At 31.6% G+C, this 15,619-nt stretch overlaps 1 long non-coding RNA gene across 1 annotated transcript in view; it reads left to right on the top strand.

Annotated features, from left to right (window-relative positions):
* The first annotated feature begins 1,453 nt into the window (after positions 1-1,453).
* Positions 1,454-15,619, top strand: part of LOC146997090 (uncharacterized) — a 147,388-nt gene continuing 133,222 nt past the window's right edge. Inside the window, exon 1 of the long non-coding RNA XR_015040994.1 lies at positions 1,454-1,562. This is a non-coding gene — a long non-coding RNA (uncharacterized LOC146997090). The remainder of the gene's footprint in view (positions 1,563-15,619) is intronic.

Below are 15,619 nucleotides of genomic sequence, written 5' to 3'. Positions count from 1 at the left end.
TATTATTAGTTGATTATTACTGTAATTTATGATCAATTAAAAGCTTAAATTTCAAACATTTTTTATGTTAAAACTGAATAATACTTGGTCAAGGTCTGGGATTTAGCTTGTCAATTCAGCTGGGTCTTCGAGGACCACTTATAATCTGCGGACCACAGTTTGTGAAACGCTGCCGTAGGCTATATGAAGTATAAGTAATGTTTTATATAATTCCTTATTTCTGTTAAAACTAGTTTGTGGTAGTAAAAATAAAAATCTTATTTAGATTCAAGAGTGTAAGTATATAAAAAAAGCTCAAAAAACTTGTATAGAGAATAAAAGAAATTTAAATATTATCATCGTATTTCAATCCCATTTCTCGTTTTGAAAATTTTCAAACTTCGGTTACCCATAGCCCAAAATTTCTGCCCAGAATTTCTACTTAATAAATAGATATTAAAGTGCCCCAGTGTTTGATGATTCTTTGAATATCTAAAGAGGTGCTGAAGTATTAGATTTATTTTAGATTTCGAATATTCCAAATTCAGAATCAGATATCATAAACATTCCGTGTGTATTAAACTCTTTGTAAGCAGTGGAATTATTTGATTGTTTGGATGCAATGAGCTCACCATACATCGTCAGTGACGTTCTCAGTGGATTTCGGTTATCATCTTCATATTACCTTTAAAAGCATATGAAAGATTTGACCTTCATAAGGGGCAAGCACCTTTAGGAAAGTTGAATTTTTCAAGTTAGAAATTTGTCTTCATAGGAATGAACGCAGCTTTATGTCAGAGCACCTTCACCGGGGCCCTGTTATGAAGGCCACTAAGTTTTACTACAGTTCAGCCTGTCAAGGGTAGCCCTTGATTCATAGAGCGGAAAGAAGTTTATAAACGTCTTAATTTTATATTCATGCCAATTATTTACGCATAAAACTGATGAGCAGAAGTTACGATCAGCAGTTTTAAATAGTCAGGTTTCAATAGCCCAGGTTTATTGGAAGCACCGGTAGATCAGAACACTTTCTATTACTAGTCATACCATTCCTAGTTGCATAATTCACCTCTCTTAATAAGGTGTCATAAGTCTTTCAAAACATAGACTGAATATGAGAAGCACTCAGAAAGTATCTTCCGTTTAATTACAAATAAAATCCGTTCAATTACATATATTAATCCGTTTAATTGCAAACATATTAAAAATACTTTATTACCATTCTGCCAGAAATTCTTTAAACTATTTTTTGTACACGATACCGACCATTACTGAGATATTTGTCTTGCGGCAACCGCAGTTTTTACATCCTTTCTAGAAATGGCATTTGAGTATTAAATTAATGGCGCACAATTTTCGTTTCTTCATGGTCCATTCGTCGCCCGACGAGAGATAGCTGCAAAATACTGGATAAGATAAAGGTCAGTTGTTGTCAGATCTAAGCTACAAGGAGAATGATTCATTTATTTGCAGCCAAAAGGCGTATCACTTTTCAGCGTTTTGTTTAACAAAAGTTGAAAATGTTGTCAAATGACATGAAGACTAAAGTTTCAGCAATGGATGCTGCTGGGGATGTCCATGAAGTAAGATTACGTTTTGAGTCCGCGTTCCTCATTTCTTGCTTTGAATTGCATGGCAAAATTATTTGTCTCATACAAGACTTCTGAATTTATTGTTTTTCGCAGAATAAAATTTCCAAGTTTATCCCAGGACATGCTCTATACGACCTAGGGTGAAATAATTTGACGATTGACAGAAAATGAAAGGCAAATCGTATTTAACATCTGAGGTAATTTTCAAACCTCTCAAACATATTAAACTTTTTAAACGGCATAAAACTGCTTTTAATTTTAAAAAAAAAAAAGCCAAAGCATAAAGATATCTTTGCACGTGCTTAATTAATAGCACAATATTTCCTGTTAAAAATGTTGTCAAACAGAACAGAGTATACCTTGAATATTTTAAATTATAATAGAACCAAGAAATTTGTTTTAGTCTTAATATTATCGACATAGTAAAATTGTTTTTAATCGGATATTATTTTTGACTTGGAAAAGAGTCAAAGAAATACAACTACAGTCATTTTTCACACTTTTACTGTGAGCTGCAATGATAGGAGCACAATGATATATTTCAAGTTAATCTGCAAAAAAAAAAAAAGTTATTTGATTCCTTGAACTCACTTAAATTATTCCGGAAGACTTGCTTGTGCATAAAGTTAAAATTGTTGCTGTCAGTTTATTAACGCGATTACAAAGAAAAAAAACAAGCGCTAGATTTTGCTCAGATCACAGCTAGAAATAAAGTATTAAAAAAATAGCTTAAAGTGATGTTATTGCAAAGAACAGGACAGACTGAAAGGAATAAATTTAATGAATAATGAAGAATTTCTGAAGGAATTATTAGGACCAGACCAGATAGGCAATGCCAATTAAATACATTTTTATTTAAATAAATCAGATTAAAAAGTTAAAAAAATATTTTTAAGAATTGTGTTTATTGCTTTTTGATAGCTTAGTTTGTTAATCAGTAACAAAGAGATTAAATCTGAAAGTTAAAATATCTTATCTTTACCAAATCGCAAAGCACTGGCGTTTGGAAGATATTATAAGTATTTTATTTCCGGCAGTGGCAACACACTCCTTTTAAGCAGCCGAGTTTGTTGATTAAATTTGAAGGAGAAATATCTTACACTGTGACGAATGGCAACATAACGACGTGAGGACGATAAAAGAGCAGTGGAAACACGTTTCTTTTAAAAAGCTGAGTTTTTAATGAAAAAATCACTAAACTCGTTCAATTATGGATAATGATAACTATAAACAAATTCTAAATTCAAAATTCGAGTTTTGAGGGGCACATATTTAGGTGCGTGTTCAAAATATGGTGGCTCAAGGAGCCGCCGTTTTTTCACAATGCGAGGAACATGCATACATACACACATGTATAATTGTACAGATTCATAATTATTCAGTAATAGAGATTATTTTCCTTTTCTATCCTAAAACTGACAATATGTTTATAAATTAAACAAAATTAAGCACTGTGATTCCATTTTTACATAACGCTGGCAAAAAGGAAAATAAAACTTTTTATCCAACTAAAATTAGATGGGAATTTTAACTAAACCAAAAGCAAAAACTATATTATACCCTCTGCAGAGAAATTACTAATTTAAATTAGATAGGCATTTTAATTAAACCAAAAACAAAAACACTCTGCAGATAAATTACTAACTTTATAACTTCTGTAATGTGAGGTCACTGAATGTTCAACCTAAGAGTTACACACACAAAATTGTGTTAATCGTTTGGCGAATTATTATCTTTAACAATTATTTAATTGTTAATATAAAACATAAAAAGGAATCAAAATCAAGTTAAAATTTATTTAGCCACTGTAATTTTTGACGCAAATAAAACCGCTGACTTGTTTAGAAAATGAAGTATTTTACAATATGCGGTTACTTGGTTTGTTTTATTTAATTACGGCAAAGTACTCTAGAGTTATCTGCCTAATTAGAAGGAGGCCTTCATGGGGGTCTTTCTAAGGGAAACTGGCTCGTTTATACATAGACATGGGAAAAACTACGGAAGTACCACTGCAGCTAGTTCGCGGGGATTCGAACCCCGGATGGAACTACCAGTGTTCAGCAGCTTTACCCCTCGGCCGCTGGTGGGCCCATGTGGCTGCTTAACTCATTAGCTAAAAGTTAAATCATTTACAAACAAGGTTAAAATTTCAAAACTGCACACCTGATGTCTTATTTGAAGTTCCTGGTACTCCATGCACTTTTAAAGAGGTTATCACACATGGCTACAGATCCTGCTAGACGGGACTTTTCTGAGAAACGAATTCTGGTAGCACTGGTTTAAACGGAAAGATTCCTAGAAAAAAAGAGCCCCGCCTGAAGCGGGACGTTTTCAAACGTCATCGAAAATGTCTCTGCTGGACCTCAGTCTCGGGTAGAGACAACCAACCAGACGAAAGTTCTGCTTCTGAAGCCTCACGTGATCCTAATCTGAGCGATAATCGATTAGTGTTTAGCGTTCAAGTCTTTGTAGTAAGTGAAAATGGTAACCTAGCTACGTGGGTTTTCTGGAATTGTGCGGATTCTGAGAATTGTCCCTTTCAACGTCAAGTCTCGCGTATCCGAAACATAATGTGATTGATATTTTACATGTCTACCTGTTCCCTGCCCCAAGTTCGTTAAGCGTTAGCGAAAGGCATTGCGATTAACTAAGTTAAGATACAGTGGCGACGTAGCAAAACACTCCATCAATAGATCCATGACAAAGATTAATGAAGATTAACCATGATGAAGATCTCAATAGATCCTTGATGATGATCTATGATCTCAATAGATCATCAATAGATCCATGATGAAGATTAACCTCCTGTTTTTAAAGTATATTCATAGCCGAAGCTAAGCTTTTTTTGCAGCCCAGTGCAAAATCTGAGTTTCTTAAATTCTGCCGTCCGGTTCCTAGCAAAATTTTAAAATGTTGTCGTCCTTAAATCCTGTTGGCTCGCTGCTCCTCTACACCGGTTACACCAGCTTTGACGCTGGCCCTAAGTATATACTGCATACCATTAAATTTGCATGATTTCTGATTTGTGCGAATACTTTGTCAGAAGTTGAGAAGAATAAAATTGGGTTTAACTCGAATTTTACTATTAGTAAACTTAAGAATAATTAATAGTGTTAGCATAATCTTCGCTCCCTTCACGCTTGCTTCAATACAACAATCTTATCCATCACGTCTCTTCATCACTTATTAATGAATATGTAAACTAATGCTTAGAATTATTCAATACCAATTTCGTCCCTCTAGCTATTTTCAAAGATGCTCGTCAAGAATCAAGAGTATACCAACCGGCCAAAACTGAATGCACTTTTCTTGTAACTATCCATCATCGTCTAACGACAGACTCAAAATTTCATTACGTGGAGTATAGAAACACTACTATAAAATTCAAGACTAACTGAAAAATTTTGATTTCTTAAGATTTCATTCAAAAAAAAGAAAATTTTTCCTTAATTTTTAATGTGCATCGTGAATGAAACTTTTATTCACGATTCTAGAAAAGATTTAGCTTTGTATTATTCTATCCATTTATTCTTTAGATGTTAAGTTTTGGAATGAAAGATTTTTTACTTTCCTAAAAATATAACCTTTTTTTTAATTATTTATTATTCATAACTGAAACGTACGCGAATTTACTATAAATCACCGCATATCAATAAAATCGCCGTAGAAAAGGTACGAGCCCGTTGTTTGTTTCAGGCAAAAAAGAAAGGGAAAAAAAAATTAATAGCTTTATATATAAAAAAACACTAATGTGTGCACCACATGACTTCCTTGTATTGGAATATTAAATTATGCGCATTTTTTCTTGCATTTTATTTAAACTTATTGGATTGAATTAAATCTACTTCGCCGACAGCGCATAAACCACAATAGAATAAATGCATTCTTTAAAATTCACTCTAGTATTTGTTTACCATAGCGACACTGTGGCCTTAGATTCATTTAACAGTATTAATAATTATATAACAGTTAACTTATATAATAATTATATAACGGAAAATAAGTTAAATGTTATATAATCAAATAATTATATAACAGTTAACTTATATATTTTGTTCATATTATAACTCATAATGCACAAAATTTATATCATTTAAAGAATAGAATTATCTAATCGTTGCCACATGTTCTATTCAAATACTATAATAAAGCTAGAACGATGTATAAAAGAAATTAAGCAAACAAAAGAAAAAGAAACAGTTTTTCACAGACGATTGAGTATTTCTCATTCAATTAATTCAGTTTTCACTTAGCGACAAGGTAAAAATACATAAAAACTCAAAACATCTGTATAAAAATTACGAAGTAAATCTTAAATGCTTATTTCCTCGAAAAAATTCCAGAAAGGATTAAGCATGATTTAAATAATAAATGAAGGCGTTATCTTTGTTGTTGCGAAGCTAAGTTTATCTAGATTGGCAACAAATCCACTAGTCTCCTGTTTTAAATGTAAACATCAATGGCCGCAATTAAAACAGGCTTAGCGGCACTTAAACAATTTTAAAATTGCTGATAATTCTAAAAATATTGCATACAGATTTACTAAAGGCATAAAATCCTTAACCGGAAGATAAAAACAACATAATTCAATCATTTTTAAAGCAAAAAATGTACAATTTACCAACATATAAGAGTAAAGAAACTGAGATCACTGAGCCGGGTAACAGAGTGGATATATATGTAAATATATTTATATACGTTTGGTGCGGCCGATTGCAACCAAAATACGAGGTGGACATCTACATGTTATAGCAGTCCTATATACAAAATTTCAACGTTCTGAGGCTACTAATTTTTGAGTTATGCGAGATACGTACGTACGCACGTACGTACATACGTTCGTACAGACGCCACGAAAAATTCTCTTCAGAATTCAAAGCAATTTTATAATTTTTTTGGAGGTAAAGAGTGTTTTATTCTGTCCTTACGTACAGATATCACGGAAATACATCGTTAAATTGCATTTGAAAGAGGTCAAAATGGGATATTTTCGTTGAAACTGCTTGAAACTTTTCGCGATTACAATACCTCCTTTTTACTGCGTACAAGGAAGTAAAAAGAGAAAAGAAAGTAGAAAAAAATTATTTGTTGTGCAAAAAGTTTTCTGTTAAAGACAGAATTCTAATTTTTATTAAGAAAAATTACAAAATAAAGATTTCAAAACTATACTTATATTTTAAGAGCATACAAACGAAATGTAGTAAAAGAAGTACACAAAACTCTCTCAAAACTTGAGCTCCATTTTCTCAACGTAATTTGGCAAAAAATGTTTGAGCTACAGTTCCGATTTTTAATAATTTTTCAAGAATTTTTTTAAATCAAAGCAAGTATATACAGAAGAGGGTATTATTTAATAGTTAATACAGATAAATACCTGGAATATTAAATTCATTTCAGAGCGCTGGACGGAACACTAAACTATCTTTAGGTTATTAAAATCTATAGATTTGTTTTTCTCCTGGTAAACTAATAATTTCTCTGTCCTCCCTATGTTCAGATTCTTTAACTATCTTTAGATTATTTAGGAGTGTGGTACTAAGGTTCGCCACGAAAAGTATTTTTCACTGAAATTAACAATTTCGCGCCTTTTTAGCATTGGATTGTCTGAATCGTCATGGCGCATTTTTTCTATGTTCTTCAAAAGTCCTTTATTTATAAAAGTTACCTTATAAAGAACAATAACATATAGCTATATCATATTGTTCTTTATTTATACAAACATCAACATGAAACGCTTGGCAACACTTTTCCTCCAAATTCCAATATTTTTTGTCAGTGTTCAAACTTGCGTTTGATTTTAAGCTCCTAACAGCAAGTTGACAAATCATTTCGAATGTGAGCTATATGGCTAACCGGACAGCTTCAACGAACCCATTTCACAGAAACTTCCAGAACTTATTAATCGTATTGGAACTACATTGATCCCTATATGTCGAGACCACACATTTTGATCACTTGACAAAAATAACTGTAGTTCGGATGAAAAGTTTTGCCACGCGTATAATACTCGCTTGATCTTGTGCCCTCCGACTTTCACTTGTTTTGCTCTCTTCAAAATTTCTTTCTTCGTGTAATATTCAATTAAGATGAGGCCGTAAATTAGCACCTTTTTTAGCTCTTCGCTAATAAAGCTATATTATTTTGTGATTGAAGAATTACGAAGTTCATTAAAAGAAAGCAAAAAGTTATCGAACAAAATGGGTAATTAACTGTACTATATACAGTCAATATATTGAGTGCTTATCGTCCTTTTTATAAATGAAGGATCTTTGAAGAACGTAAAAAAATATGTCATGACTTTTCAGACAACCCAATAATCTGTGCATCCTTGTTGATTATTCCTTCTAAAATTCGTCAGTATTCAGTATTCTGTCCAGTCTATCCTATATCTTATGATATTCTTGTGAAGCTCTTTCTTGATCCTTTTTCAATGATCTCTGAGAAAGATTCGCCTGATTCCGTTGCTAGGTGAACAGAAAAAAAGACTAATAATTACTGCTACAGAAAAAATTATTGTGTTCCCGATTATCGAATTTTATAATTTTAATAATTTTAACGCTCAGTATTTGAACTGATGTCAGTACTTACAATATACACTGAAATATATAAAAGAAATATCCAAAAATAATGTGGTTAAGAAAATTTGATAGGAAGAAAGAAACGAATCCATATATCATTCTCCGTAATTAATTGTTAAATAATGAAATAATTCATTGAAAATAAAATAACTTGCCTGAAAACAATAATAGTAAATTATCGCAAATGAATAAAAAGTATTTATAAGGAAAACTTCTATTTTACTCATTAAATCATTACACAACAAGTTTAAAAACTTTTTTTAACGGCAGAAGGTATTTCGGACATTTACTCTGTGCAATTTTCAGGTTTTAATAATAATAATTTAAAAAAAAAAAAATCTGAAAGGTTTCAGATTTTAAATTACGTCGAAAGGGGCATTTTTTAACATTTGGTCTGTTACCTTTATTTATTAAATATCATGTTCTTCGCAGTTAAACCATAAAATTCAGTTCAAGAGCAATATCGCAAAATAGTCTTAAATTGAGTATATCTTTAGAATTTCCGATACGCAATCTCACGCGCTGGAGATAAAAAAGTTTTTTTTTCTGTACAATGTTGCCATTGCTCATTTTGAAATCCTTGAGTTTGTTGATCAAAAATTTGTTAAAGATTTACAAAATAAGAAATTGGTAATAAAACAAATTCCAAATTTCAAATTTGGGCTTCCATATGCTCACATTCGCAGTATTTTCAGTTACGTCAGTTACTTCATTCAAAATTCGATGGCTCTACGTACCATTGTTTTATACATTTATGCAGATTTTTCATTATTTAATTTCTTCAAATATAATGCAGGACTCTAACATTTGGTGGCAACAGTTTGAAAAACGAAACGGACATTTATAGTGAACCAACGCAAAATCGCAAAACGAAAACTATAGTCGTTCAGGAACACAGCCCCTTTCGACGAAAAAAAGAAAATTTGAAAGGTTTCAGAATTTAAATTACGTCCAAAGGGGCCTTTTTTTACCGTTTTGTGTGTTACCTTTATTTATTATATATCATGTTCTTTGCACTTAAACCATAAAATTCAGTTCAATAGCAATGTCGCAAAATAATTTTAAAATGAGCATATCTTTAGATTTTCCGAAACGCTGTTCCGCGCACTGGAGATAAAATGGTTTTTTATGCCATTGCTCGTTTTTAAATCGTTGAGTTTGTTAATCAAAAATTCGTTAAAGTTTTACAAAATAAGAAATCGATAATAAAACAAATTCCAAATTTCAAATTTGGGCTTCCACATGCCCATATTAGTAGGACGATTACGTCATTCAAAATTCGATGGCTCTAGGTACCGTTGTTTTATCACAACACGAAAAACACACATACATTTATGCAGATTCTTCCTTATTTAATTTCTTCAAATATAATACAGGGCGATAGTATTTTGTGGCAACAGTTTGAAAAGTGAAACGGACATTCAGATTCGATGCAAAATCCCAAAACGAAAACAATATTCCCTCAGGGACAGAGCCCCTTTGCACTTAAAAAAAAAAAAAAAAAAAAAAAAAAAAAAAAAAAAAAAAACTTTTTTTTAAGGGGGGGGGAAATGTTAAATGAGCTTATTTCTCCAGTTTGAAGTAGAAACGTCATGAATCTCATATCTAGGCACTAGGTTCTAGAACAGTAATGCCATTTTTTCGTTTCAACTTTCGACATTCAACTGATACTGTACTAGCTTGCATCATAACTTTTAGCAAGATCCCTTCGCGAATAAGCCATTTAAGACGGCAAGAAAGAACTTTTAGTCCATTTTTTTCCATCTTTCTTTCACAATTTAATGAAGAAAATACTATCTCTTTAAAACGGGTAAAATATCCATTAGCACATCCTTTCTATCTCTTTTAAAAAGTATCGTCGATTTTTTGAGATATCAGAGGATTTATTTTGCAAAATTAATTCATGAATTTTTTAAGTAATGAATCATAATTTTAACTTATTAAAGATTTAGACGAAGCATATCAAAAAGCTAAAAAAATACGCAGACATTTGTGCTAATTTGTATATTTATAATTAGCTTTAATAATCTATTTTTATTATTCTAATTTATAATAACTTTAATTACCTAATTTCTGAAATAACTCTGCTCAAATTAATATTAAAAGAATTAAGCTTCAAAATAACAGTTTAAACGAAAAGAGTTTAACATGAATTATTTAAATTCAATTTTAAAATGTTTAATGTGAACACATGTTTCCTTCTACAGCCCATTAAATGATACATTTTTCCCTGCATTTCATTTACTTGGAGTTTCTTTATTTTTTTAAATTTCATTAGAGATACATTTCTCATTCAATTAATTCAGTTCTCAGTTCGCGACAAGGCAAAAATGCATAAAACCTCAAAATATCTTCTTTAAAAACTGCAAAATATAGGAAAATATAAAACACCAGATAAAACTAAAAGAGTAGAAAACATTCTTTTTTACAATTAAAATTCCAGTTTCTGCGGAAAAACGAGGTGTTCAGCCAGCGAGAAAGATGACAGATCTTTCGGTGCCCAAAACCAAAAGTTTACTTTTGATTCCACTCGGCGAAAAGATACTGAAGGTGCAGAAACTGGCTTAATTCGCTGTTCTGCTAAGTTTCAAATGTAAACAAATATGGTTGCTACGGTTAAAAAAAAAAAAAAAAAAAGGCTTAGCCGCTTTTAAACAACGTTTAAATTGTTGGTAATTCTACAACGATTGCACGTAGATTAACTAAAGGCATAAAAACCTTAACCGGAAGATAAGAACAACAAAATTCAATGATTTTTTAAAGGAAAAAGTGCACAATTTACCAACATATAAAAATAAAAAAGCTGATGTGTACGCCTTATGATTTCCTTCCATGGAATATTAAATTATACGCAATTTTTCCTACATTTGGACTTATTGAATGGAATTATATCTACTTCGCCGATAGCGCATGAACCACAACATACTAAATGCACTCTTTAAAATTCACTGTATTTATTTACCAGAGCCACAGTCTGGCGCTAGGTTCACTTAACAACGTTACATATCATTCATTCGTTATGATATGCATCATACCTATTATAGAACAAAATCATATTTTCTTATTGTAGAGAACTGCAATATTAGGAGGATTACGTTATTCAAAATTTGATGGCTCTAGGTACCGTTATTTTATCACAATGCAAGGAACCATACATATATATATATATTTTTTCTTTTACACAGTGTTGCCATTGCTCGCTTTGAAATCGTTTAGTTTGTTAATCGAAAATTCGTTAAAGTGGTACAAAATCTGAAATCGATAATAAAGCAAATTTCAAATCAAATTAAGGCTTCCACATGTCTATATTCTATGTTACACAAATTTAATTTTTCCGATACAAGGTCTCGCGTGCGGGAGTTAATTCCTCCCTCCCGTACAGTGTTGTCATTGCTAGCTTTTAAATCTTTGAGTTTCTTAATAAAAAAACCCATAAATGCTTTGCAAAATATGAAAAACAGAAAATAAAACAAATCTCAATATTGGACATCCAGTTGCCCATATTCGGGTGGAGACGTACGTTATTCAAAATTTGATAACGGTAGGTATCGTTGCTTTATCACAATGCGAGAAATATACATACATTTATGCAGATTCTTCATTATTTAATTTCTTTAAATATAATACAGGGCGATAATATAAGGTGGCAACGATTTGAAAAGTGATACAGCCTTTTAAAGTTTTCGACGCAAAATGCCAAAACGAAATTAAAAGTCCTTCAGGGCAAATTGCTCCTTTGGACTAATAAATTCGGAATTCAAAAGTCTGGCCTCCTAATGAACATATTCAGGATCTAGACTAGGCGTGTTCAAAATCTGGGAGCCGTAGTTGCCAGCATCTTTCTACGAGGAGATGAACTCACACTTTCACTTACATTTTGCAATTCATATACTCATTCTTTCTTTTATAACAACAGAGTCGAATGCTTGTGTAGGAGTCTTGTAATTTTTAAGTGCTTGTTTTGAGTTAAAATTTTTAACGGATTAGAAAGATTTGCACAAATATATATAAAATGTACTTATCAGTTTACAAAATTATTTGTAAATTTGAATAATTTACAGAATTTACCTATCTTCAGGCCCTCTCGTCATTTTAAGGTAACAAATTTATGACTGATTCGTAGTATTTTTTCTAAGTTACATATTCGCTCGCTATTTAAACTGAAACTAATTTGCACTCCAGTGAAGGCTGAGGGAAGAACTAAAAAAAAAAAAAATCTGATGTGTACACCACATGACTTCTTTGTACGGAATATTAAATTATACGCATTTTTTCTTCCATTGCATTTAAACTTATTGGATTGAATTAAACCTACTTCGCCGACAGCGCATAAACCACAATAGAATAAATGCAGTCTTTAAAATTCACTTTGTTTACCATAGCGACACTCTGGCACTAGGTTTACTTAACAGTATTATATTTCATTCATATTAGAACTCAGAATGCACAAAATGTATATCATTTAAAGAATTATCTAACCGTTGCCACATGTTCTATTCAAATACTATAATAAAGCTAGAACTATGTATAAAAGAAATTAAGCAAACAAAAAAAAAAAAAAAAAAAAAAAGTTTTTCACAGACGATTGAGTACTTCTCATTTAATTAATTCAGTTCTCACTTCGCGAGAAGGCAAAAATACATAAAAACTCGAAATATCTATATTAAAAATTACTCAATACTTATTTCCTCGAAAAAATTCCAGAAAGAATCAAGCATGATTTAATTGGCAATAATAAATGAATGCGTTATCTTTGTTGTTGCGAAGCTAAATTTCTGAAGATTGGCAACTAATCCACTAGTCTCCTGTTTCAAATGTAAACATCAATGGCCGCCATTAAAAACAAGCTTAGCGGCAATTAAACAACTTTAAAATTGCTGATAATTCTAAAAATATTGCACACAGATTTAATAAAGGCATAAAATCCTTAACCGGAAGATAAAAACAACATAATTCAATCATTTTTAAAGCAAAAAATGTACAATTTACAAACATATAAGAGTAAAGAAACTGAGATCACGGAGCCGGGTAATAGAGTGGATATATATATATAAATATATTTATATACGTTTGGTGCGGCCGATTGCAACCAAAATACGAGGTGCACATCTACATGTTATAGCAGTCCTATATACAAAATTTCAACGTTCTGAGGCTACTCGTTTTTGAGTTATGCGAGATACGTACGTACGCACGTCGTACAGACGCCACGAAACATTCTCTTCAGAATTAGTTTTAAAGCAGTTTTATAATTTTTTTGAAGGAAAAGAGTATTTTATTCTGTCCTTACGTACAGATATGACGCAAAAACATCGTTAAATTGCATTCGATAGCGGTCAAAATGGATATTTTCGTTGAAATATGCTGCCTGAAACTTTTCGCGATTACAATACCTCCTTTTTACTTCGTACAAGGAAGTAAAAAAGAAATTAACATAAAAGTAACATGTTTGTTGAAATAAAAATCATACCTTGATATTTGATACGACTTCACGATCTAGCATGGCCGAGGAATACTCAAATCTAGATAGACCAGTTTCCAATTTTGTTATTTCCATATTAACTGGATGTTCCATCTTGAGAAGTCTTTTCTCATCCACTGGCATCTACTGTGTCATCTATTGTCTAATAATTTATACTATAGTACATTTACTTTTTCTCCTTGAAGCTAACGCTAATAAAGTACAGATGAAAGGAGGATGAATGACAGGAAATAATTATTATGTTGCTAACTTAAACAATTTTCTACTTAATTAGGATAGACATCTGTTTCGTATTTTGAAGGTCTTATCGTGGGGGCCAAAATTAGGATATCGAATCAAAAACCAGAAACGGGAAGGGGGGAATAAATAAATAAAATAAAACAAAGTGAAACAATTAAAGGAAGATTCTCTACCCAGCATCTTTGTAAGAGTATTTACTTGAAAATGTGTAATTTGATGAAATTGGGAAATAATGGCTATTATTCACCTTTCAGACACTAATTTTTACTACTAAACTTGTTTACAACTTTTATTTGTGTAAATAATCAGAGTGCCTTTACAATTGTGCCTCGTCATGAAGGTGTTGACATCTTTTGTAAGTCATTATCTGTCCTCCAAAAAAGAAGCCTTCACACAGTTATCCAGGTGTAAAGGTAACCGCACCCATTTAAAAATCAGTTCTGAAAGGAAAGAACGCAGCCTTCGTAAAACGTGCAAGCAGAGGCATTGCTATGTAAGAAGAATTTTCGTTTGTTTAGAGAAGAGAGCAGAGAAGAAAACTAAAACTTAATTGGCATATTGATTCCCTAGCTGAAAAATGCCTATATTCTTATAAAAGTTGCTTTCTTTAAGTTCAGATTTCTTCATAAGAGTGCGGCAGTTTTATGGAACACCCATGAAAGCTTTTGTCTTGGCCACGAGTGACCGATTTTTATAAAAGTGCCGGTAACTTTTATTTACTTTATAAAGGGGTGCTGTTAGGAAGCAGTTTTGAATGTGCATCTCTCAATAAAATTACAGATTAACGAAAAACATCTATTAAATTATACACATTTTTTGCTGCACTTCATTTAAACTTATTTCCTCGAATTACTCTAATTTAACTAACCGATTCCTCAAGGCAAATTGGAAATGAAATCAAGAACTGCAAATTTTGAAATTAAATATCTCTCTCAATTTTTGCCGTACGGGGGTCAAACTTCTTAAAATTTTATTTTTTCCATAACGAGTAAAACTTTCCGAAACATAAGTGTAGGAAACGGAAGACCGCATTAAAAACAGATTTCGCTATTTGTGGAAAATTATTTTTTTAAAAAATACTTAAATAGCACAGGCCGGGTAAGGATTTTTAAGCTTGATAACGAGCTGAATATATGTAGTATATACATATAATGGAACTTAATAATTTATGACTTAGAAAGCCTAAAGCTTGTTCTAAAGCTGCTAAGTAAGTACATTTGGATGTATTTATTAAGCAGTTTTTGAATTATCTCCTAGGAAAAGATATTGTGGAAATTAACAAAAAAGTTAATATTAATAAAATAGTTTTTTATATATATATATATATACGTTTGGTATTGCTGATTGCAATAAAAAAAGGAGGTACACAACTATACGTAATAGCAAATTTCAACGCTCTACGCCTAACTGTTTTTGAGTTATGTGAGATACACACATAGGTACGTACGTACGTACAGATGTCACAAAAAATTCTATTTTTAATCCGTTTTAAATCCATCTTACAATTTTTTTGGAAAAAAGAACCCTTTAATCTGTGCTTACGTACAGACGTCACGGGGGAAAAAGAAAAAAATCGTCCACATGGATTCGGGAGCGGTCAAAATGGATATTCGTTGAAATATGGCACCGGAAATTCTTCACCATTACCATTACATTACTTCCTTCGTACAAAGAACTAAAAAGCAATGTATGATTCATAATTTCTCTAGAGGATACTAATGTTATAATTAAGTGAAGCAACCTAAATC

Source organism: Stegodyphus dumicola, chromosome 5 (genome assembly GCF_044657685.1).
Source record: "Stegodyphus dumicola isolate Sdum_Otavi_A_Nest chromosome 5, ASM4465768v1".
NCBI classification, from domain to species: domain Eukaryota; kingdom Metazoa; phylum Arthropoda; class Arachnida; order Araneae; family Eresidae; genus Stegodyphus; species Stegodyphus dumicola.
Note: the sequence above shows the minus strand (reverse complement) of the source record. Positions and strands in the feature narration are given on the sequence as shown.